This window comes from Sus scrofa, chromosome 10 (assembly GCF_000003025.6).
Source record: "Sus scrofa isolate TJ Tabasco breed Duroc chromosome 10, Sscrofa11.1, whole genome shotgun sequence".
Taxonomy (NCBI): Eukaryota; Metazoa; Chordata; class Mammalia; order Artiodactyla; family Suidae; genus Sus; species Sus scrofa.
The window spans coordinates 45,595,018-45,619,779 of record NC_010452.4 but is presented as its reverse complement, the minus strand read 5'-3'; the positions used below and the strand labels follow the sequence as shown (position 1 = coordinate 45,619,779).

The following is a 24,762-nucleotide window of genomic DNA, read 5'->3' as shown; positions in this document are numbered from 1 at the left end:
CAATTTCCAGGCTCTATAAATTCTAACCCTTCCCTACCTCTGGGAAGATTCAGCTCACACCACTGCCTTGGGGTTTCTCAGTCCTAGTCTCTTAGTCTCTCTTAAGGACCTTACTCCAACCAGTCTCAAAATATTTATATATGCCTGTTTCCTATGCCTAGAATCCCTTTTCCTTCTCTCTTCACCTTTTTAACTATTCAATATTTATATCTCAGTCCAACAGGTTTTTTTTATCAGAGAGCCTTCCTTAACCTAAGTAGGCAAAGAGCCTCTATTATATTGTTTTCTTTGTATCCTGACTTCATCTTTGTAATTGTTAAGACGATTTTGTTTTCACCAGACTTACAGATGCAGAGGACAGACATGTGGTCGCCAAGAGGGAGTGGGTAGGGAGTGGGATGGATGGGGAAATTGGGATTAGTAGATGCAAACTACTACATATAGAAGGGATAAGCCACGAGGTCCTACTGTACAGCACAGGGAACTATATCCAGTCTCTTGGGATAGACCATGATGGAAGATAATATGAGAAAAAGAATGTATTTATACATAGATATATATGACTGAGTCACTTTGCTGTACAGAAGAAATTGGTACATTATAAATGAACTATACTTTAATTTAAAAAAGATTTTGTTTTTCCATGCATTGTGGATATTTAATAAATGATTTCTCTCCCAGTAGCTTCATAAGGCAAGGAATATATCTTTCTTGTTTACAATGATATTCTTCGGGTCTACCTAGCACCTGGCACTTTGCAGCAACACCTCAAAAATTGCTTGAGGAAGTATGAAAGATAAAGAAAGAAAGAAGGGTGGGTAGGAAGGATTTGCCCAAACATAATACAATATTTTTACCGAAAGCTTGGGACCCAGCCCATGACTCTGTAATAGGTCCTCCAGAAATAACTGCTGCTTTATCAAAAGAAATTAGCAAAGATTAATTGTCAGAGGAAAGTGGTAAGTATAGTAGGGAAAGTTTTCCTGGATATGGCAAAGGGTGCATCTAGGAGGAGTGAAGGATACCTGCAAAATTCATTGGCAGAGGTCTAGACTGGAGGTAGCTTTCCTTGACTTGGTGGATTTTAATGAGATAGGCCAGACTCCATACATTTGAAGACATAGGGCCGTAAGATCTTTCCTTTGAGGAAACAGACTTAGCTAAATTTGCTTTCTTCACAAAGTAGAATTAAAAGGATGGACTACATGGCCTTCCCCAAGCCCTTAAGTCTCCAAATAAATTATGCAAATGCTACAAGTGAACTTACTGAAGGGCCAGTTGGAGAGTGCTAAAAATTAGTCGAAATATCATATCACCTCTGTTGTTCTTTTCCCTGGTAGAGAGAAGTTTAGCTCACTAAATAAGGTGATTGGTATATGAAAGAGCCTGACACTTGGTCTGGTATATTATTACGTGGTAATTATTTAATCAGTGTTCAATCTAGTGCATGTTATTCCATAGTATTTTGTTTGGTATTTGCTGAACTAAAAATAGCAGCTCCCAGAACTGGGAGTTGCTGTTCCATGTAAGGTGAGCCTGGATCTCTATCTGAAACAAGGTGTTTGCTTTGCAACACTCATACTGCATTTTGGGATGCATGCTCCAGCATACACTTCCTTGGTGGCTATAGCGACTCCAGGATCCTAATAAGATGGATGTTACCTGGCTCTGCCTAGATACTGTCCTGAATGTTACATTTTTGCATTTTCAAGTTGTCATTTCTAAACTGTATGAGCCCTATGAAGATCAATAATATCTTAACTCACAATACTAAATCCATTATTAATCTTCCTTAATGAAATCCATGGCTAAGGCAAAAAAATAGAATGAATGTAGAAACTTTTATTTAATATAACTACTGTCTGTATGTTCCATTTAAATTCTAGCATTCAGATAAAATCATAAACTTGGATTTAATGAAAAATTTTGTAAGCAAACTTGTCTAAGAAGAACTCCTGTATTATATTCTTGAATTTCATTTAGTAATTTATAAAAATATGTGAAAAAAATAGATATGTTCAAATTTATTTACATCATTCTTAAGTGGTTAATTATAGTATAAACACCCTGATTTTATATACTGAAATAGAAAAAATATCCTTGGAGACATGTTTAATCACTTGGATCTAGTAGTGCGGTGTTTACTCATTCATTTTTAGTCCATTAGAGTGTAAATTAGAGTTGATTTGCTTGCTCTGATTGGCTTAATTGCCCCAGTTACAGCTGAAGTACAAATAAAATTGTTATAAATTGAACAGATGTTTAACCTACTCTACCAAGATCTTTAATAGTCAATTCCAATTGCAATTTACATTCAGCAATTTAACAAGACCCTTAGGAAACGTATTTGATTATTAAAACAAGCTGTTTGTTTCTCTGTGTGGTGGAAACAAGACCACTGCGTCACATGCTTTGGCCTGGTGTGAATTTTTAAAATTTAATTTTGCTTGTCTCTGTTTTAGGGAAAAATACACACACATGCGCACACACACAGAGTCTGAATGAATGGCTAAAGAAGTTAGTTTGCCAGCCTAAAAAAAAATGGACATGATGCTCAAAATGATGATAGAAGGAAAATTGCCCAGAATTATGAAGTATTTTGTAAAGAAGCAGACAAATCCCATTACATTTTCCACAAGCATCTTCACCAAGTCTTTTTTATAGCCAGTGGAAATTCATCTTAGTTAAATCATCAATTAGAAAACGAATAACCAATTCCATCATTCAGATTCTAAATGTCTTTCCCCCACAGTCCATGCGGAAATTTTAAAAAATAGTCTTATAGAACATGCATGACATTGCACTGTCTTCTATAATCTTTTCACTTTAATTTAATGTGGCTGTTAAGATACTGCATAACTTTTTGTGTGATCTGTTCCTAAGAACGTTTGGCAGAAACTGGCACATTACAGCTCTCATATTTCCTCAGGAAGGAATTTAAGATGTATTTTATATCTAGTTCCATAAATTCATAATGTGAACCTCCAGATTCACTGTTATTATATACTGAGGCCATGTTTAGATAATAGGAAAGTTAGCTTACTAAAAAGATAAGCTTGTACTATGGATGTAGAATCACTGAATCGAAAACCAAATAAACATTAAGGATCAGCTAATCTTGGAGCCAATACTCAAATGCCTTCAAGGAATCAGGAAAATAGCCTAATTAAGTGGGGGCAAGGATGGATTGAGAGTACCCATCTCCATTAAAGGGACAGACCCACTTAGTTTCAGCCAATTATTGCCATTATAAAATGCAGGCCATGGATGAGAGGGTCTGAGTTTTCATGAAAAGTTCAGAATCCAGATTTTTAAGAACTCATACAACTCAATAGCAAAAACAACAACAACACACACAAAAAAAAATCAGATTAAACTTGGGCAAAGACCTAAATAGACATTTTTCCAAAGAAGATATATGAATGGCCAAAAGGTTTTCAATATCACTAAGCCAAAGGGAGATGCAAATCAAAAACATGAGCTATCACTTCATGCCTTTTATAATGGTAATTATTAAAAAGACAAGAAACAACAAATGCTAAAGGGGAGGTAAAGAAAAGGGAACCCTGTGAACTGCTGGTGCAGCCACTATGGAAAACAGTATGAAGGCTCCTCCAACAATTAAAAATAGAACTTTCATCTGATCCAGTGCATCCATCTTCAGGAATACAGGTGAAGGAAATAAAAACATTATGTCAAAGAGATATCAGCGCTCCATGTTCATGGCAGCATTATTCACAATAGCCAAGCTACGGAAACACTCTAAGTTTTCATCAAAAGATGAAGAGATAAAGATGTAGTAGCTATACACACAATAGGACACTGTTCAGCTCTAAAAAGGAAAGAAGCCTTGCCATTTGTGATAACATGGATGGACCCTAGGGCATTATGATAAGTGAGATAAGTCAGCCATAGAAAGAAGAAGACAAATACTGCATGATTTCACTTGTACATGGAATCTAAAAAAAAAAAGGCAACAATAAAAAACTCAAACTCATAGAAAAAGAGACCATATTTGTGATTACCAGAGGCAGGGGTAAAGGTTGAAAAGGGAATTAATGATGGTGATCAAAAGGTACAAACTTCCCATTACAGGTCAATGCTGGGGATATAATAGACCATGAGGTGATTGTAGTTAATAGTGCTCTCTGGTTTATCTGAAAGTTAAGAGAGTAGGTCCTAAAGTTCTCATCATAAGGACAAAGCAAACTAATACAAGCAGAGAATCCATCTCCTTCCATTTTCTGGCTTCTAAAGGCTGCCTGCATTCCTTGTCTCATGGCCTCATCCATCATTTTCAAAGCCAATAGCATAGCACCTTCAAATCTCTCCCCCTGCCTCTGCCAATACTCCAAGAACCCTTCTGATCCCATTGGTCCCACCCAGATAATCCAGGATAATATATCCATTTCAAGATCCTTAATCTATCACATCTGCACTGACTCTTTCCATGGACGGTAAAATACTCAGGTGTAGAAGGTTAGAAGGACATCTTTAAGGATTCCATGATTCTCTGTATCCTTATGGTGAAATATACAAAACCACCAATGCTGCAAGTCATAAGTCCTCTTTACGGTACAGATCCCTGACTAGGGAAAGCAAACACAGGTCTGAAGCTATTCTATAGAAAAGAGAATGGTACAACTTTAAAACCAAGGCCAGTTCTAATAGAACTACCATAGGATCCAGCAATCCCACTCCTGGACATCTATCTGGAGAAAAGATACATACACCCCAATGTTCATTGCAGCACTATTCACAACAGCCAAAACATGGAAGCAACCTAAATGTCCATCAACAAAGGAATGGATAAACAAGATGTGGTATATGTATACAGTGGAATACTACTTAGCTATAAAGAAGAATGAAATAATACTATTTGCAGCAACATGGATGGACCTAGGGATTATCATACTAAGTGAAGTTAGACAGTGAAAGACAAACATTATATGGTATCATTTATATGTGGAATCTAAAAAAAGGATACTAATTAACTTATGTTCAGAACATAAAAAGACTCATAGACTTTGAAAAATGTATGGTTACCAAAAGGGACTGGTGGGGTGGGGAGAGATAGACTTGGGGCTGGGATTGGCATATGCACACTGAGGTATATGGAATAATTAGCCAACAGGGACCTGCTGTATAGCACAGAGAACTCTACCCATTATTCTGTGATAATCTATGTGGGAAGAGAATCTGAAAAAGAATAGATGCGTGTATATGTATAACTGAGTCACTTTGTTGTATAGCAGAAATTATCACAGCATTGTAAATCAACTATACTTTAATACAACTTTTTAAAAAGTGAAAAAAATAAAAACAATAAATTATCTCTATTAAAGTACAAAAATAAATAAATCCAAGGCCATTTCACTTCAGAATTAACTGAAGGCTGGGATCAAGATAAATTTCTTCAGGATATAAAATAAAAAATGCCCAAGTTTTGCCCAGCTCTGAGAAGATTAGGTTGTGTTCACAATGGGTCTATCTGTTCACAGACTTGAAGTGGAAGGTCTAAGCTCTGTGGGAAAAAAATCCCCTATTACACAGGACTTTCAATATTAAGAGTAAGTAACTTAGTATGTACTAAAATATTTAGTACTTAGACTACATCACGACTAAAAAGTAACCCTGTCTTAGTACATAACCAATTTTTTTGTTTCCAGAAATGTCTTGGTGTTGCTGCTTCACACTATTTTTGAAGGCACATGAACTTGGGTGTTTACTATTATCGGGATTAAATACAATTCTTCTACAGTCTAGATAACTGCATTTCCTTTAATATTTCTCCTTAGATCCTATATTCCAATTTAATTATTCATTTTTTATATTCTCCTTTGAGCCACTATTTCTCTGCATCTATTTTCATTCTATATTGCACAAAATAGGAACCATAATATGCTGTCATTCTTCAACTGAAATTATTTTGCTGAGTTTTACTGAATATTTTATCTATCAGAGGGATGAATTTGTAATCATTCATTGCACATAGGCCCCCTTTTTTTCCCAACCTACATTTGCAGAGATGAATTTAATGGCCCTTGAATAAAAGCTCAGAAAGTCTGAACTATGACTTTGAGCTTCCTGCAAAACATCCCACCCTCTGTATCACAAGTTGAGTATGGTCAGCTTCCAAATGGCCAAAAACTATGTTACAGTCCTTAAATTCCATCATTAATTCAATCAATAAATTCAGATGAAGGGTTGAGGCTCTGTGAGAGGCAGCTATTTTGACAGATAGAACTTGAAAAAATTATGTGATGACAGATGTTTCCATTATGGTTCAGTGGGATAAGAAACCAACCAGTATTCATAAGGATGTGGGTTTGATCCCTTGCCTCATTCAGTGGGTTAAAGATCCGGCATTGCTCAAGCTGAGGCATAGATTGTAGATGCAGCGCAGATCCAGTGTTGCTGTGGCTCCAATCTGACTCAGGCGAAGGAACTTCCATATGCCACCCTTGTGACTGTAAAAAGAAAAAAGAAATGATGCAACAAATTTTAAATAGGGTATTTCTGATGATTCTGTTTTATGGAAAATCTTCCAAGCATATATTTAGAGCCAAATAAGTGCCACTGACATATGGACAAAGTAAAATGACGCCATGAGACAGTTAATAAAAATTCAAAATAGATTTATTCTTTGATCTCTTTATCTAGATTTTCTTCATTTTCAATTCCATTTTATATGTTTTGCTAGAGAAGTTGTTTCCAGAGCTGTTTTCTTTAATGCTTTAACTTTAAATTTTAAAAAATATTTCAGACATATTTTCTATTTTTCTCATAGTTTGTGCATGTATCTGTTTGTTGTATAACAACTTTATTGAGATATAATTCACATAGCAGACACTTCACTCATTTAAGAGTACTACTCAATGGTTTATGTATATTCACAAAATTGCACAGCCATCAGCACCATTAATTTATTATTTATTTATTTATTGTCTTTTTAGGGCCACACCTATGGCGTATGGAAGTTCCCAGGCTAGGGGCTGAATTGGAGTGGCAGCTGCCAGCCTACACCACAGCCACAGCAACCTGAGATCTGAACCGCGTCTATAACCTACACCACAGTTCACAGCCAACACCAGATCCTTTAGCCACTGACCAAGGCCAGGGATGGAACCCACATCCCCATGGATACCAACTGGGTTCTTAACTCACTGAGCCACAACAGGAACCCCCAGCATCATTAACTTCAGAGGATTTCACCATTCCTAAAAGAAACCCCACACCATTGGCAGTCACAACTCATTTCTCCACAGTCCCTCAAGCCCAAGGCAGCCAGTACCCTGTCTTCTGTCTGTAGATTTGACTGTTAGGGACATTTCATATACATGCAATCATACAATATGTGGCCTTTTATGACTGGTTTCTTTCACCTCATTTAATGTTTTCGAGGTTCTTAAATGCTGTAGGTACTTCATCCTATTTTATTGCTAAATAACCCAACTGACCCTTGAGCCATGCAGGGTTAATTCAAGTATAATTTATAGTCAGCGTTCCACATCTACAATTCCTCTGCATCAGTACATTTAACCAAGCATAGATTGTATAGTATTGATATAGTATATACAATTAAAAATATCCACATACATGTGGACTCATGAAGTTCAAACTCATATTTTTCAGAAGGTCAACTATATCCCATTCTATGGATATACCACATTTCATGTAGTTATTCATCATTAAATGGACATTAGGGTTTATTTCTACTTTTGAGTTATGACTAATGCTTACATGAATATGCACGTACAAGTTTTTAACGTGGCTATGTTCGCATTTCTACTGTTTATATAACTAGGATTGAAATTTCTGGGTTATATGGTAACTTTGTGTTTACCCTTTCAATGAACTGTCAGACTGTTTGCCAAAGCATCTGCATCATTCAATATTCCCACCGGTGATGTATAGAGGTTCTGCTTTCTTCCAAGCACTTCTTATTATCTGTCTTTTTGATTATATCTATCCCAGTATCTCACTGTGGTTTTGCCTGATATTTCCCTAGCAGCTAATGATGTGCATTTTCTCATGTGCTTATTGACCACATCTAATCAGATCCTTTGCCTCATTTTAAAATGAGGTTGTCTTGTTATTGTCATGAGCATTTTTATATATTCTAGACATAAATCTAATAAGGGACTTGCCACTTAAGAGTATTTTCTTAAATTCTGTGGGGTGTTCTTTCACTTTTATGACAGTGTCCTTTAAAGCACAGAAGTTTTGAATTTTGATAAAGTCAAATATATCCATTTTTCTTTTGTTCTTGTACTTTGGGCATCACATCGAAGGAACCATTGCCTAATCCAAGGTCATGAAGACATGTACCTGTTGGGTTTTTTATTTTATATTTTTAGCAATTATAGTTTGGTATTTGATCAATTTGTAATTCATTTTTGTATATGACCTAAGAGTCCAACCTCATTCTTTGGCATGTGAGTGTCCAGTTATCCCAGCACCATTTGTTGAAAAGACTCTTCTTCTTCCCATTGAATTTTTCCTGACACCCTTCTTAAAAAAATCAATTGATTGTAAACATGAGAGTTTCTCTTTTTTCTTTCTTTTTACAGCCACACCTGAGGCATGTGGAAATTCCCAGGCCAGGGGTCAAATCAGAGCTGCAGCCTATACCACAGCCACAGCCACGGCCACGGCAACACGAGATCCAGGCTGCATCTGTGACCTATGCCACAGCTTGTGACAATGCCAGATCCTTAGCTCACTGAGTGAGGACAGGGATCAAACCCACATCCTCACGGATACTATGTTGGGTTCTTAACCTGCTGAGCCACAAAGGGAACTCTGATAGCTTAGTTCTTGATTCAATTATATTCCACTGATCTATATGTCTATCTTTATGACAGTGTTTATTAAAAAGTATCTCTTCCATGAAAATTATATTTCATAGAAACATTAAGTATTTTAAACTAAAAATAACACCAAAACAAAACCCACCAGAATGTTTGTCACCATCTCTACTCTACCAAGCAATAAATGACTGATTATATATTGAAAACAGAAAAACCAAGGCAAGAAACAGTGGGTAAATGCTACATTTAGGCTACATGATCTCAAGATAATGACCTACTGCCTACATATAAGGTATTGTTAGCTAATAATCATAGAAAATTTCTCTTAATTATTACAATCAGTGTTTAGAGTAAATGAGTAGAAACATTAAAACAAATACAAAATCTAAGTTTATATAGAAAAGAGTGGAAGTTTGAGAACAGATTTTACTCCAAGAATCAATTAAAAAATACTAGCATTTATTATGATCCAGCTTCTTGACTCATTGCTACATTTAATCTTCATAAAAACTCCATGAGTCAAGTAAAAGGAATTACCCAATTTGGAGGGAATAAAAATGAAGGTAGGAGGAGTTCCTGCCATGGTGCAATAGCTTAAGAATCTAGCTGCAGCAGCTTGGGTCAATGCAGAGGTGTGGGTTTGATTTTCAGCCCAGTGCAGTGGGTTAAAATATCCAGTGTTGCTGCAGCTGTGGTATAAGTCACAGCTGCAGCGCAGATTCAGTCCCTGGGAACTTCCATATGCTGTGGGTGTGGCCATAATTTTTTTTTAGATTAAGGTAGGAGAAGTTAGTTTCCTAACTTCACGGAGGTAGTTAGTGGACAAGTTGGGATTTAAGACTGGATTAGTGGAAACTCAAGAGAATTGATAACCAACATCCCTGTTTCTCAAGTCTAGCTGTCCACGAGTTCCAACATTTTTCAACCTAAGGACTGGAATTTCTCATAACATTTAATGAGGTATCACCTCACACCAGTCAGAATGGTCATCATCAAAAAGTCTACATTCCCACCACCAGTGTAGGAGGGCTCCCTTTTTTCCACACCCTCTCCAACATTTATTATTTGTAAAAATTTATTTATGTATTTATTTATTTAATGTTTGTAGACATTTTCTTTTTTATGGAGAGAGTGTGGAGAAAAGGGAACCCTCTGACATTGTTGGTAGGACTATAAATTGGTTTGGACACTATAGAAAACAGTTTGGAGGTTCCTTAAAAAACTAAATATAGAACTACCATATGATCCATCAATCCTACTCCTGGGCAGATATCAAGAGAAACTATAATTTGAAAAGATACATGCACCCCAATGTTCATTGCAGCACTATTTATAAGAGCCAAGACAGGGAAGCAACTGAAATGTCCATCAATAGAGCAATGGATAAAGAAGATATGGTGCATATATACAATGGAATACTACTCAGCCATAAAAAAGAATGAAATAATGCCATTTGCAGTAACTTGAATGGATCTAGAGATTATTACACTAAGTGAAGTCAGACAAAGACAAATATCATATTATATAACTAATATGTGGAATCTAATAAAAAATGATACAAATGAACTTATTTATAAAAGAGAAACCGACTCATAGAACATGAAATCAAACTTATGGTTAACAAAAGGGTAATGTAGGTGAGGGGGAGGGATAAACTAGGAGTTTGGGATTAACCTATACACACTACCATATACAAAATAAATAACTAACAATAACCTATTGTATAATCACAGGGAACTCTACTCAATATTCTGTAATAACCTGTATAGGAAAAGAGTCTAAAAAGGCATGGAAGTATGTATATGTATAACTGATCCACTTTGCTATACACCTGGAGCTAATACATCATTGTAAATCAATTATACCCCCCAAAAAATGTAAAATAATTCAAAAAATGAATTACCATTGTTATTTTAACCCAATAATCATATTGAAATTTTCTTAGTCATAATCATTATTTGCATAAAATTAACTAACATTTAAAAAATATAAAATCTAGATACAATAATGATTTAAGAGGTTCTTGGTTGGTCACTATTTGCTAGCCCAGTTTATCCAGCCCTGGATTTTATACACATAGGAGCTGAGACTTGGGGTTTCGATGACTTCTTCAAAAGTTCAGGATGCTGCTGAGTGGAGAATACCAGCAGAGATTTCAAATTTACATTTTTTCCAACCACTGCTTCACTGTACTTTGCATCTGTTATCAATTGCTCTTTGGTATAATTCTGAGTCAACTATGTTAGAAAATAAAATCTTCCAGGCTGTGCTTTCTCCTGAACTTTTACTTGAGAGCAGTTACCATAGACATGGCTGTGAACACTCGCTGACCACACCCCTGCTCTGGTTGACCTCTTCCAACCATCTCAGCTCCAAAACCATTATCTTCACCCCCTCAGTGAGGCAGCTTTTATCTTGTACTCTTTTCCAAGTTATCATTCCAACCCTACCTATCCCCCATGGCTTGCATGCTAGATAGGTCTTTGACCCCTTCTGTTTTACTTACTCCTTTGGCCAAAACACAAAAGAAACATGCCACTAAAGGTGGTTCATTGGGTTTCCATCATACTTCTTCCATTCAAGATGAAATGAATACACTGTCTACATAAGTGCCTATAATTCTGAAGGTCAGAGCTAATTTTTTAAGATTTATTAAATGCTAAAGGTGTTGCTTTAACAAAGTTTTTTGTCTTTTGGAGATGCTCTTTCTATTTAGTTTTTGGTAGGCAAAAAAAAATGTCTTAAGACACGTCTACTAAGGACATAAATAAATTTAGAACCAAACATAAGGCTATTAAAAAAACACTTCACAAGAAAGACAAATATCACAAGATATCACTTATATGTGGAACCTTAAAAAAGGATAAAAATTAACTTAGCTGCACAACAGAAACATGCTCCCAGACTTTGAAAACAAATTTATGGTGACCAAAGGGGGTAAACAGGGGGAGGGATGGACTGGGGGTTTGGGATTGGCATGTGTACACTAAGGTACATGGAATGGTTGGCCAACAGGGACCTGTAGAGCACAGAGAACTCTCCCCTATATTCCGTGATCATCTATGTGGAAAAAGAATGAAAGAGAATGGATTGTGTATATGTATAACTGAATTACTCTGTTGTACAGCAGAAATTATCACATGGTAAATGAACTATACTTTAGTACAACTTAAAAAAAACTTTACAAGATTTCTTCATAAATTCACCAAGATATAATCCAAAGTCTTCATTATTTCTACTTTATTTGTAAACAAAATAGTTAATTTTGTCATCATCAAATTTTCCATGCAGAAATTATTCTAAGTCACTTTTCTATGAGAGTCAAAATACAGAACACACAACTAGGCAGTAATTTACACTTTCAGCTGCCTTTTCAAACTTCCCACTTTATTCTAAAATCTTCTGCACACCAGGTAAGATGCCTTTAAAAGAAGCGAGCATTTTATTAAAGTGAGATTCCCATACGTGGGGAGCAACACAGAAAGCTGTGATCTGAGACGACAGTTGGTTTACTCTTACCATTTGATCACAAAATTTCTATGCCATCTGTGGGAAGCCACACAGGCAAATGTGTCATCACATCTAATAATGAAAAGAAAAAACAGACAGAACGTGCTGGAGAAACAGACTGCTTTAATTACCCCCTCACAATGCTCCTTGAGAATTTGGAAGAAAAGCATTGTGCATGCATGCAAGTTATTTATACAAAGAAGGTAGTCATGGCTGGAAATGTTTTTTAAAAAATTGGGGTACATGCCCCTTTAATTCCAACATGACCAAGTGAGAGCAGAAACAGCTGTGTGGTAAATGGTGAGGGGAAAATCTTATTAAAAAAAAAAAAAAAAACCCAACTTGGCAGGAAAATAGCTAGCATGGTTATTGTCTATACTTCAGTTATTTACATGGTGAAATCTCAGAATTCTATTCTTTAGAGTATAACCTTATTATGGTTCTACAGTGGGAACACAGGAAGAGAGTGAAGGCTCACAAACAGCTCCAAGAGTCAGGACTTGACTTGCCCAGTAGCCAAGGGTGAAAATCACTGGACCTCAACAATTATCCTTTCTTCAAACCTAGACCCATGTTGTAACCATGTTCAAAATCTCCCTAATGCAGGCATTTGCAGAAAGATATGAGCATGTCAAGGCTTCTTCCTTTTTTCCCAAGAATAATATCAATTGTGTCCTGGGCAGGAAAAAAAAAAGATGGGAAAGACCCAGTGACTCCTGGCTTAACCTTCATCTGTGTAACCACAATGACTTACAATAATTATAATCACTTTACTCCCTTCACTCTGAAATTGGTAGCAGTTCTATACTTTACCTAACCAAAAAAGAACCACTCCATTTCTGCTCACTTTGTATTCAATTTCTGTTCATTTATCATGTTATCTCTGTTTGTGTTTACTCCAGCTGTCTTTGTACCCAGAGTAACTCTGCTGCTACCTCCCACTGGCGTAACTTCTACAGTCAACAATGGGCAAATCTTCTCATGATCACAACTCTGACATTGGGACTGTAGTGTTTAAGTTAATAGGGAAGAGGAAACAGGAAATCAAGGAGTGACTAATGAATGGTCTCTAAACACAGTGACAGATACACTGAGACATCAGGCTTACAGCACAGCTATTATAACATGGCTCCATGTTTGTGTGTACTGGGAATTCATTCTCACACTAACATCTGTTGGCCTTCCTCTGAAACCTTATCATCAATTCATTCAGTAACTACTTTTAGGACCAACTATGAGCTAAGTTCTAGCATCACAAAGGAAACAAAGAAAAAGTATTAATGAATGCATATCATTGAGCACAAAAACTCACAGTCCAGTTAAAGAGAATCAGGCATCACAGCACAGCACTTTTTTTCCCAGCATTATCCCCCATTCAATACACTTTGAGAATAATATGTAACACGGCAAACCCCTGTAAAAATGATAAAATATGAAAAGTAGGTAAAGATCTTTAAAATGGCAAATGATAAATTACCAGTCTTCTAGATTGGTAATTTTTAACAATATTATAAAGTTATCCTATAATTCAAAAAATGTTTACAAGCACCTGCTAAAGGCCAGGCACTGTTCTAGGCATCATAGATACAGCAATGTGTATGGCAGACAAGATCCCTGCCTTCCTGGAGCTTACATTTCAGGAAGGCAAGGATCTTAGTGAGCGAGATGAATAAGAAATACAAATTTTTTTGAAAAGTAAAATTTATGGAATGTAAGAGAGAGAAAACTGCTAAAGAGAAACCAAACCATGGAAGGAAAATTAAAGGAGGGATGATAGATATGTCTTGCAATTTAAAATTGAGTTGCCAGGGCGTCAGGTTAAGGATCTGGCATTGTACAGCTGTGGTGCATGTTCGATCCTTGGTCCAGGAACGTATACATGTTGCAGGCGTGGCCAAAAAGAAAAAAAAGAAAAAAGAAAGAAAACAGAAGAATGTCCAGGACAAGCCTTTCTGCAAATGTAACTTCTGAGTAAAATCCAAATGCTGCCATGAATCATGTAGCTATCTGGAGAAAGGGCATTATTAACATTCAAACTAAGTACAGATAAATTTTGACTTGTGTTCCACTTAGCATGTGCTCCAAATGTTTCATTTTATTTTAAATTTCATAAGGAAAAACATAATCTGTTAACACGTAAAATTAATTGTGACATGTTGGTTCAAGAATTAAATATATATTAAAATGTAAAATAAAACTTAGCTACATGCTAAATACTGTTTTAAAAGGCAAAAACTGTTTCCAGCATCTGATATGCGGTAATTTTGCATTTTTGTGCTTTCAAAAAAAAATCAACAGGTTTCAGACTCTTATTTGCAAGTACATTTCTGTAAATAACATATTGTGAGTGGGGATAGTCTTAATTCCCCAAAAGCTTAAAAAAAAAAAAAAAAGCAAATTGGAAATAATCAACAGTATAGCTTCTCCCTTTTAGTATTCAATTTTGTAGTATCAGTTTTTATCTTGACGATCAGCCCAAGACATTTGATCACATGAATGTGATTAATGGCTCTTAAGAAGTTCAGAGTGAGGTAAATTTATAGACATAGCATCATTTGTGTCTCTCTAGTAACTTACTGAATTTCAAAATCAGATTTCCCTGTATTTAATGGAATTAATCAGGCCTGTTATGGAGTTAAATAATAGATGGCCTATAATAACAAAAACACATAATTCTGAGCTGTATGATGGCCACTGCCACAAGATGGGTAGTAGGGTGTGGCTAAAAAATGAAACTTTGGAATTACTGACTCTAGGTCATGGTTACTGTTACTCAGGAACTGCCTTGCATGATCATCAAGCCATCCTTGGAAACTCTCCAACACAGTGGTTTTAAAGGGGAGAAAAGGCTGTGATAATTACTTTATGGCTTGATGGCTTAAATAATTATGTTATTGCCCAATGGATACCTTGACTCTCTTGAACACTGTGAGCTGCCTGGAGGGCTTTGGGAAAATGCAAGCTGGGAAACACAACACACAATTCAACAACTTCATCACCAAGCAAGTGCTGTCCTGAAAAGTGGTGCTCAGCTCAATGGAGGCAGTGAGGAAGAACCACACTCCAGGAAGCCTTCCAAGAAGAGTTCATCTGAAAGCTAAGTGGAAAATAGGCAGTGTAGGAAAAAGCAAGAGCTTCCACACAAAGGTACGGAGACATTAAGGGGCTTGGTAGGTTTAGGAAACTCCGATGAGTCCAGGTCTGAGCAGAGGCAGCAGCGGAAGTTGAGGGAAGAAGATGGCAGATCATGGAGGGCTGTGAAATCTATACAAGTAAGTTTCCATTTTACCCTGAATTGGTGGGGAGCCATCAAGGGGTTTTACAACAGAGATCAATTTTGATGAGTGAGTTCAGAAAATCATTGGTGCTGTGGGAAGGGTAGAGACCAATTACCAAAAATACCTTGTTTGCATTCTGACACCTATGTAATATGAATTACAAAGTTTAAGGAGATCCAGAAAAGCTTTGTGAAAGTGTAATTAATGTCTCCTTCCATTTTTTCCACCCTCTTGTATATTCCATTTGGGCGAAAGTACTGTCTTTATGCTCTCTCAGTTAAAAAAAAAAAAATCACTTAACTCACCAACATAAAAGGGTACGAGTTACCAGTCTTCACTAGTTTTGTCTGTTATTTTTCTCATACAGTAAAGAGAAGCCAGTGAAGGAGACAGGAGGGACAGGTTTCAGAGGCTGGTTGGTGAGGAGGCTTTCTTTAGTGAAGCATTAGTCTTTTATCATAAGGAGAGAACAGCGGTCCAGAATTTCTGGAGGTACAAGATTGGGAAAGAAGATGCAAGAGCAGGAAATTCAGGTAGGCGGGAAATGCAGACTGGTCATGGTAAAGTGGAAGGGGCACCAGGCCTGAGAGTTTAGAACTGAGTCCTATCTTTGACTACCATTGGTGCCCGGAACTGTGAGCACCCTGAGACTTTCCAAGCAAGCTAAACGTTAACATGTCACAGTTTCAAGGATGCTGGCAGAAGACAAGACTCCTGGATCAGAAACCTAGGCTAATGTTTTCCTAAGGGCAATAGCGATAGCATTGCTGTCATGTTGCCCCAGGTCTCTGACACCCAATTCCCATAGAACAACGCTAAAAGGGCCAGGTGATATATGCAGTGGGTTATGTTGTGGCAGAGGAACACTCAGTCTAGGAAACTCCAACCTTTTATAATAGGCAGCAAATTGACTCATCTTTGTTCTGGAAGGAGAGATTATTTTCTGTCTCCTAAGACACAGTTTTAAAGACAGATATCTTTGAAAAAATGGTCCCGACCAAATAACTCTACCTTCAAGACAGGCAGACATGCTATAAATCCATGAAGAACGGTCTTCCCATAGTGATTAACCATGTGTTTTCTGGTCATGGTATCTGTCTTTCCCATACTTGTTTCCTTAGGGATAAAATGCAGAGATCATTACCCAACTCATAGACAGAAATGAAATATTCCAAACTCAGAAAGAGTCAAAATGATGAGTACTTAACTTTTTACAGGATGTTGGGTCATTTTCTGATAGCCCTGCTGAAAATATATTTTGTTGTTGTTACCATACATGGCATTAACAACCCACAAGTAATGAAAACACAGGTAATTCCAATCTGGTGAGATTAAAGGTTAATCTCTGAAATGGATGAGGTTTACAATGTTAACTGATTGTATATCTAAATCAGCATTTGTACTTATACACTCTTTTTCTTTCTTTACTAATCCCTGTTCCTGAAACATTCTTTGAGCCTGCTTTTTGGTCGTCTTCCTGGTTGCCTCATTAAGGAATTATTTAAAATTTTTACAGACGCTGTTAGAATGGTGGGGGAAAAGGACACAGAGGTTAGAGCAATGAGATTGCAAGCAGGGTTTATTTACCAGCAGAGTGGTCAGATGCTCTGAGCAAGCAAGACTCAGTCCTCACCCCCACCCCCACCCATGCAGGGGAGTGCTTGGTTTTTTATAGACAGGGGTCATTTCATTGAACCATGTAGTCTGTGGCCTTGGGGCTAACTTTGTTCTAGGGAACTCAATCCATTACATGGGACCGTTCAGTAAGAAGGAGTCTCGAAGTCTGGATTCAGCTGGGTTATGCTGATTTTTTGTCTTTTTAGGGCTTGTTTCATCTTCCACCTAAAACTAACATCTGTTTCAAAAGTTTTTAAATCTCTTAGGGGGATTAAATGAAATATATATATACATATATATATATATACACACACACATATATATATATGTACTGTCTGAAGAGAGCATACTAGGTGTCCAATAAATATTCTTTCCTATTATAGTTCTTACATTCTATGGTTTGTGGGTGCTGAGAATAAGTCATGCCAACTTTGTCATTTTGTAATTACAACTACAAAGTTATATTGTGTCCTCATAGTTTTAAAATAATGACCATTTTCACTGGTTATCATATGTTTTCAGATGCAGTATAATTTTGATTGTAATTACTCATGAAAAGTTATTTTATTAACATTACAGAGTTTTCAACTCTTTTAAATGATCATTGATTTACACTGTTGTGCCGATTTCAGCTGTATGGCATAGTGACTCAGTCATACACATACATATTTTTTTTTCATTCATATTCTATCACAAGTAAATGGCTATAGCTCCCTGTGCTATAAAGCAGGACCTCATTGCTTATCCATTCTAAGTGTAATAGTTTTCATCTACAAACCTCAAACTCCCCATCCATCCCACCCCCTACCCCCTCCCCGCTCCCCCCTGGCAACCACAAGTCTGAAACATGGTATTTAAATGCCCATATTAGCTAAAACACATTTGTGGCTGGAGCATTACTTTTTAATTATCTCTGTCTTCATGTTTGCTTTTCAGTTGGTTTCACTCTTCCCCAAGGCAGTCCATGAATTTTGTTTTAGGAACAGAGAGAGAGAAGATGTAGCCTTTGAAAAGCATGACTACTATTTAGGGGATTACCCTACCCAGGTCAAAGAGGGAGGGTAGAAATGTCTGAGCCTTCCCTCCATTATATGCAGGAAGAAAAAGCACAACATAGTTAATAGCGGGAGGCAGTCGTGCATCCACAGTGCAGGGATGACATCAGTTGCACTGGTTGGGATGTGGAGGGCAGAGGAGCTCTTTTTCAGTCGTCTGTGTGGGGTAGGCCTTGGTACAGAGGGCACTGAGCTGCTTTCACATGGCCCCAAAATACTCAAATAGGCACATCCCCAAAACTGAAGATGGAGTTTGCTAATAGTTCTTTGTTTCCTGGGTGGGGTGAGCACTAAGGTGAAAGCTGGGGAACCTGCTAGGGAGCCCCCCCCCATGCTCCAGGCAGAGGTTTTGTGGCGGGGGGGTGGTTGTCAGCAGGAGGAGCCAGCGGCCAGAGGAAACATATGGCAGTGACTCAAAGGAGGCTTCAAAACCTATGAAGGACAAGGAGACACCAAGTCCTTCGAGTTTTCGCAAGTCCTCAGACCCTAAAAAAACCATACAGCTGTATCGTGAGTTGATCCATCAAATACTTCCATAACAGATACACAGGTTACCCAGGATCCAAACTGACTGTACTAAGCTCACATCAGTTATCACAGCCACCTAGTCCTCCCAGTTTCACAGGGTCCCTGCCTCTTACCATGGGCTACCATCTTGGAAAAGAAAACATTAGGGAACCTGAAACTCTGAGCAGTTGTCCACGGAATCCATTTACACTGAAAGAAACACATGAAAGTATTTTGTCGAAATAATTTTTTTTTTTTAATTTTTAACCTCACCCTAGGCTAAGCTGCTTTGCTTTGTTTTCTCTCCTACCCAGTCAGGTAGACACTTGATGAGCAAAATCAATGTGAATAAATGTGGGACCCCATCAGATATGTTTTTAAGATGTTCTAACAGTTTCCACTATCACTGGGGGCGGCAGCAGTTAGAGGAGGCACACAGCGACAGAGGAGCAATCCTGAGTTTTGCTTTTTTTAGGATTTCAAACTTTAGTATTGTGTTTGTTTCTTTTTCTTTTTTAATGTAAACATCAGCCATTATAGCTTGAGAGTGCAGTTACAAAGTGAAATAAAAAAGGACTGTGAGTAGCTATACAAATTGCTCATTAAAAGGAATCCTGCCCCCACCTTTTTTGCTCTTTAGCATATGAAAGTTCCCAGGTTAGGGGTCAAATTGGAGCTGCAGCTGCAGCCATGCAGGATCTGAGCCAAGTCTTTGATCTACACCACAGCTCACGGCAATGCTGGATCCTTAACCCACTGAGTGAGGCTGGGGATCCATCCTTCATCCTCATGGATACTAGTCAGGTTCATTACCGCTGAGCCACAACGGGAACTCCCCTGCCCCTCCCCCCTTTTTAATACCAGTTAAGCTTTGAGAATAACCCAGCTGAATATCTACAAGTGATGTCCACAGCCCAAATTGACTGGTAAACAAAGCCTTCACCTGTCAGCTACTAGCATCAACCTCCAAGAAGTTAAAACTGAGTCTGACTTATGAGTGATGAAAAGCATGGCTTTTGGGGAAATGGCAAGGTTTATAGTGATTTAGGACCCGGTCATTGGAAAACTTGATTATAAGGTAAAATATGCGGAAGCTCTAGGAAAGGCATAAAAATGTCATGCAAATAAGGGAGCAGTCGGGGAAGAGCTGAGATCAAATAAAATTTTCTCATCAGAGGTGCCACTTTATTTTGATGCACTGAGAGGCAGTCTGTTGTGACAGTCAAGGGCACAGGTCCGGCAGCCGTGCGGCCTGGTCTTGAATCCTGCTCTGTCCTTTACTCACCTTCACCAAGTCATTCAAACACACAGTGCCCGGGTTTTCTCACATGCAAATGGAGAGAACAGTAGTGCTAGATTTTTTTTTTTTTTTTTTTGTAAGAGAATAGTTGATTTACAGTGTTGTGTCAATTTCTGCTGTACATCATAGTCAACCAGTCATATATACATACATTCTTTTTCTCATGCCATCTTCCATCATTTTCTACCCCAAGAGACTGGATATAGTGCCCTGTGCTATACAGCAGGACCTCATTGCTTATCCATTCTAAATGTAATAGTTTGCATCTACCAACCCCAAACTCCCAGTCCATCCCACTCCCTCCCCTCTCCCCCTTGATAACCACAAGTCTGTTCTCTATTTGTCTGTGAGTCTGTTTCTGTTTTGCATAGGTTCATTTGTGCCCTATTTATATTCCACACAGAAGTGATATCATATGGTATTTAAATAGCACTGGCTCCACTGGTTGTGGAGAATTAAGTGTTCATGTGTGTCAAGTGCTTAGAAGGCTACCTAGCATACCAAAACACTATCTAAGTCTTAGCTGTCTTCGTCACCGTTGCGAGTAATAATATAACAATGATGCTACCAGAGGTGTGTGAGCACAGGTTTTAAGGATGGGGAGCAGGATTACCCTGACTCCTGCCCTCTGAGAGTCTGCAGTCTAACAAGTAGTATAGATGAGACTCAACAGCCTTTGGTGGTAAGAGATCAATAGGTTGTAACATGACAATGAACTTTTACTGCATGTTCCATGTAAACAGCAACCCATCTTGAGAAAACTGAAAACCACTAGGTGGTTTTCAGATTGGTTTTCTGAGAAGCCCTGGGTTTTGAAGAATGATTCTTTTAAGGGCAGAGGGGAAATGGGACAGAGAAAGAGGATGCTGGACGAAACAGTAGAGCTTAGTATATCTTTTCAAAAATTCCTAGTCTTTCCCGCTCCCTCCCCCTCCACCTTGGCAATCCCAAGTCTGCTCTCTAAGTCCATGATTTTCTTTTCAAGTGGGATGGACTGGGAATTTGGGGTTAATAGATGCAAACTATTACTTTTGGCATGGATAAGCGATGAAATCCTGCTGTATAGCACGGGGAGATATATCTGGTCACTTATGGTGGAGCATGATAATGTGAAAAAAAAAGCATGTATGTATGTATATGTGACTGGGTCACCTTGCTGTGCAGAAGAAAACTGACAGAACCCTGTAAACCAGCAATAATGGAAAAAACTAAAAATCATTAAAATAAAAATTTTTTTCTGAAAAAAAGATTGCTAGTCTTTTCAAAGGCTAGCAATCAACAAGTAAGGTGTTTGAGGAAACAGCTCACTAATGACCTACGTAAAGGTGTCCAAAGTGCTTGGGAAAATGGAGTGTCTTCAACAGATTAAGAATTTTCCTTTCACTCTTGCTATTCACACCATTAATTAACCAACCACTTGGCTCTCTAGCCAACCATTTAAAATCCTAAGAAAAAAGTCCAAAGGGACCCCTCTCTGTATTAGTACAAATTCCTGAAATCAAATTTACTTATACTTGATTCAATAGCAGTGACTCCAAAATACATCTTCTGAAAGCTAGATTGTGGTATTCTATTTTTCCAGAACAATCAAATAATGGCGGTCTCCTCCTGATTTACAGCAGGAAAAAAATGTAACTTGTGTATAGAAAACCTTTCACTTGACTTTTTCCTCATTGAATTGTCTTCAGTGGTTGGTGTCTATTACCATTCCTAGTAACAAGCGGGGACAGAATTAAATCAATGAATAAGTACATTTAGAATGGAGGTCCTACTGTACAGCACGGGGAAGTAGATATAATCCCTTGGGGGTAGACCATGATGGAAGATAATGTAAGTAAGGGGATGTATATACATGTAAGACTGGGTCACTATGCTGTACAGCAGAAATGGACACAACACTGTAAGTTAACTATAATTTTTTAAAGTAGTGAGAGTTAATGAAAACCCTGAAAAAGGACCTGGTTCAACTTATTTCACACACACAGGTTATGATTTTTATAGAGCACACGTTTCATTTTTGTTCCCATACCACTTAGCAGAACCACACGTGTCATTATTTCAGAGAGTCCCTCCGCCTGTAACTTTCAGGAGCTCAAACATCTGAACAAGTATGAGACCACCTAAGTTAGACGCTCTTAATGCTTTAATACCATCGAACAGAGACCCTACGTTTCCATGCCCAAGAGCTCACCTGCCAACTTGGCAGGCTATTTGCGATGCTGTGTGGTAATAAGCAATCACTAACATCAGCTGTGCTATTTGTGATCTGTGGAGACTCATCCACTGGGAACAGGGCTGAGAACACTGTATCCCAGAACACTGCATCCTTAGTCCCGAAATGAACAGCAGTTTGATTTGACTGCAAAGCACAGTGGGAGAACTGGGGAAAACATATGGTAGCTCCCATTCTGTGGGGCTTGTCCACCTTCCCAGCACCCTTGTAATTATTAGGGGGGTTTACTAAAGTTATAGGAGCCTCAAGAAAGAAAAGCTGGCCTCCCAGGTCTGCCTTATGTGACCGTGGGGAAATGATGAAATCACATTCAGTGAAATGTGAGGGTGCATTGATAATGATGGCTTCCCCAAACATACTCTAGGGGAATTAGGGGGGAAAGGAGGAAATAATATCTAGACTAAATATCTCCAGCCTGAACAGCCTGTGACAACATAACAAGGTTGTACCTCCTAAATTCCGGTAATCTCCCCACCTTCAAAGGCTCCGAAGCTCTCTGGACCTTTTCCTAGGGCTCTTCCTCTTGGTTGCTCAGGAACCAGCCCCTCGAGGCTCTTCAATTTTGCGCTCTCTTGCTGTTTGCTTGCAAGATTATTGCCCCCATGCTGCACAGTTGCTGACCACGAAGAACCCAGCCACAAAACCAACTCCAAGCTAGAACTTTCACCAAAAAGCAGGGATGGACTGAAAAACACCTTAAGAACCGGCTACTCCAGGAGCCTGCAAACCCAAACTGGCTTTGGGAGCTAGAGGGTTGTCATTCATTGGTTCCAGCTGATCTTTGGCTTGTCTCTCCGCACCTTTCTGGAATCTTCTCCTTAACTAGGAGTTAATGAGTTCCTCTTAAAGGGCCAATGTATAACTTAGGTCTCAGAGGTTCCAGAAACTGGAAACCTCGACTGTATGAATCATGAAGACTGAATAAATGGGGTACAGTATTTAAAAAAATGCATTTTGAGGTATGTAAGAGAGAGAAAGATTGAAAATAATGGGCCTATCTATACCTTTTATGAAACAGTATCCTACACATAATATGTTTTGAATGTTCAGGAAACCTAAGAGATGCCACATTCCTGCTCAACCTTCTCATGCATATCTGACCTTGAAGAGCCTCTCAAAGGTCATGGCTGTGGAAATGTAGATTCTGCAGTTTGCAGGTACCAGGATTACCTGGTCTCAAACTCAAGGCCAAATTTACATTCAGCTACAAGAGCTGCAGCTGGAGCTTTGGAGAACACTATGGGCATAAAGAAAGCCTGTGTTGGTCTCCTCCACAGCCCTTCTTCATTTTACAATTTTTAACGTTTTTCTCATTTATTGTCTGCCTCACTCACATGGGACCCTAAGGCCTAGAAGGTCAGAAAACACAAATATTTTAAGCTTCTTCATTTATACCCAGAAATTAGGTCCCACACATACCTGGCACTCAAAAACTACTACTAAAATGACTGATTGAAGGATCTGGGGAGAAGTAAATAGGAAGAAATATGAGTCTAACTACTGACTAACAGGGCAGAAGATAAGGCAGCTGGTAGACTGGCCAGCACAGGGCAGGTCCCCATTCTGTGGCAAGTCCTACCAGTAACAAGGAAAGCCAACTGTGTGGAGGATAGAGAACTCAGGCCTGAGGAACAATTGAGAGTGGAAGAATTTTCTAGTTGAAAGGGCTAGGAGATAAGCTTCGTAACTTTGGGGGCTCCCAAAGCCAATTTAGAGGAGAATCCAGTCTTCCTAACTCCTGGTTTTGGGGTTGTTTTTGTTTGTTTGTTTATTGCATGGCATGCAGATGTTCTCAGGCCAGGGGTTGAACGCAAGCCACAGAGCAACCTGAGCCATAGCAGCAGCAGTACCAGATCCTTAACCTGCTACACCACCAGGGAACTCCCTAACTCCTGGTTTTAAGTGCCATAATCTCTGAAGCAGTGTCTGCTAACAGAGAAATGCACATGTTAAGATCCACTGGAGGAGTTCCCGTCGTGGCGCAGTGGTTAACGAATCCGACTAGGAACCATGAGATTGCGGGTTCGATCCCTGCCCTTGCTCAGTGGGTTAACGATCCGGCATTGCCGTGAGCTGTGGTGTAGGTTGCAGACGCGGCTCGGATCCCATGTTGCTGTGGCTCTGGCGTAGGCCAGTGGCTACAGCTCCGATTCGACCCCTAGCCTGGGAACCTCCATATGCCGCGGGAGCGGCCCAAAGAAATAACAAAAAGACTAAATAAATAAATAAATTAATAGATAAATAAAATTAAAAAAAAAAAGATCCACTGGAGCTCCTGGAAAATTGAGCCACTAGCCTTCTAAGCTCATACAAGTACCAATGATGACCTCCTGGTCCAAAGCTCATTTAAAGGATGAGAAGAGGCAATATTTTGCAGAGTTGATCACTGAGCTGAACAAAGGCAAGAGAGGGGGGCCCACATTGTTGAGCGGGGGTGGGACGGGTAAGA

At 38.5% G+C, this 24,762-nt stretch overlaps 1 long non-coding RNA gene across 1 annotated transcript in view; it reads right to left on the bottom strand.

Moving 5' to 3' along the window:
- Positions 1–24,298, bottom strand: part of LOC110255689 — a 313,398-nt gene extending 289,100 nt beyond the window's left edge. The window contains exon 1 of the long non-coding RNA XR_002336348.1: positions 22,763–24,298. This is a non-coding gene — a long non-coding RNA (uncharacterized LOC110255689). The remainder of the gene's footprint in view (positions 1–22,762) is intronic.